General features: G+C 46.0%; 1 long non-coding RNA gene across 1 annotated transcript; it reads left to right on the top strand.

Annotated features, from left to right (window-relative positions):
• Positions 1–735: 735 nt before the first annotated feature.
• Positions 736–2,148, top strand: LOC118472005 (uncharacterized). Its single transcript, XR_004849400.1, has 2 exons — positions 736–1,054; positions 2,083–2,148. It is a non-coding gene; the product is annotated as an uncharacterized lncRNA (long non-coding RNA).

Genomic DNA, 2,148 nt, shown 5'->3' with positions numbered 1-2,148 from the left:
GCCCGAGCCGGGCCTCGGGAGAGCTGAGGGGGCGCCCGCTGCCTGAGGAGGCCCTCGGGCGAGGCGTGAACTCGTCTGGGACTACTGTTCCAACCCGAGGCTGGGCTCGGGTGAGATCGCGTCCCTCGGGTACACGAAGTCTTGGCTTGAACCGCACCCGTCAGTTGGTCTGAGGGTGTTTACCAGCCATGATTGGGAGCGTTGGGGATACCCCTAATTATGGTACCCGACAATATTGTATATACTTATCATCACATGTGAATACCACATTTAAAGACAAATAACTAATAAAAAGTTATACCACTAAAATATGCATCATGCTGGGTTTTTATTTTGTGTGCATTTTGTGATAATATAAAAATAAGGTAAAAATAAATATGATAATACCCAAATTAGAATTTAAACCCTAAAGGAAATTTTAGAATTTAAAACAAAAGGAGAAAAGATATAAAAATAATATATATAATTAAATATCTCTAGAATTAGTACTTCTAATTTCACAGATATAATTTGTAAATGAATCACAAAGTTTGAATTCAAGTTTGAAATCAAATTGGATTTGGAAATAGAGAAAAAGGGAAAATAAGAAAAGAAAAAGAGCTATACCGCACCTGGGCCGCAGACCATCGATTTCGGCCCACCTAGCCCACTTCCACGTGCCGACCGCTTTCGCTGACCGATCGGGCCCACGTGTTCGTGACCCTATCCCGCGCCTGGCACTGCTCGCCGTCAACCGGACCCTAGTTGTCAGCTTGGCTCCGCCGCACGCGTGTCACCTGTTTTGGCCGCACCACTCACTGCACATGGGACCTGGTAGTCACAGTATTCCCCGCATCGTGCGCACGTCGCTGAGCTCAACAAACCGCGCATGGTTTGCGGATTCCGTTGCGGGGAATCTGGAATCGAGCTGGCCAAGGCTATTTAGCCATAACGCGACCGGTTCCCTACCCACCATTGGGAGCTATTGCATCGCGCCGTGGTGTGGAGCAAGGGGGGATTCGCCTTCACCGTCGATCGCCGCGTGCGCCTCTCGGCATATCCGCCACTACACTAGGTGAGCTCCCCATCCGTGCTTTGCTTGATTTCCCAATAGGTATCGGGTAGTAGAATTGGCTCATACACGCTAATACTAAGGGCCCTGTGTCGCCTGCAATGGCATCGCCGCGGCGCGCCGTGGGCAGGGCTCTGCGCTCGTCGAGGGCAGAAATTGGTGGGGGAAGCGAGTTCATAACGCCATCAATTAGGCGAGGAACGAATGAATTAGGAAATGGTGGGCAGGGTGATCGGATTTGCAACTCTGGTGGTCTTGCCGCCGCGCGGTGGGTTGCGCCGTCATGCGTCAACGCTGGGGGAAGAAGAGGACTCGAGGGCCGTCTAATCCTTCTCGGTCGGCTGCGATTAGAAGCCAAGATAACTCTTCGCTTCATTAAAATTTGACCGTAGGATACAAATCGTCTAGTAGAGATTGGATCTTGACATAGCGTGATATTGGCCATCGATCTCGGATCCGTCGGCCAGGGGAGTGCGCGGGTGAGTATGCGCCTGGTTCTAATCTGAAGCGTCTACCTCTGGTCGGACCGCCAGAATGCCCCCATACCCTTTCGGCTAGGAATGTTGCTAAAAAGACCTTCTGTTCTTTATGAATAAACCCGCCGTCCTTCATAACAGTGCCCTGAGTCTTAGGATTTATTACACCAGGGCCCTGACTTTCTAGGATAAAATCAATTAGAAAATGAATTTTAATATTAAATTAATTGCAGAAACTTGTAAAATGCATAGAAAATTTATTTTTAGTCCAAATTGATTCATTCCAATTCTAAATTTTTGTAATATTATTATTTATCACCTAGAGCCTCTGTTTTGGCATGAAAACAGTAGGAGAATTTATTTCTCATTTAATCATATTTCAAGCACATAAAACCTTTGGAAATTCATAATTCAAAATCCATAACTCCAAAATTAATGATTCCTGTTCCTAGGATCTTATTTTAATATGTTGATTTTTATTGTATATTTTGTTTACATATTTGGTGTGATGTTAATTTTTGCTACACTATGTATGTATTGTGTTGATGCGAGTAGACGAGCAAACTACTGTGGATCCTGAGGCCCAGCAGATAGAAGTAGCTGAGCAGGAGCTCATTGAAG

Source organism: Zea mays, chromosome 5 (assembly GCF_902167145.1).
Source record: "Zea mays cultivar B73 chromosome 5, Zm-B73-REFERENCE-NAM-5.0, whole genome shotgun sequence".
NCBI classification, from domain to species: domain Eukaryota; kingdom Viridiplantae; phylum Streptophyta; class Magnoliopsida; order Poales; family Poaceae; genus Zea; species Zea mays.
The sequence above is the reverse complement of the archived record's forward strand: the minus strand, read 5'-3'. Positions and strand labels throughout refer to the sequence as shown.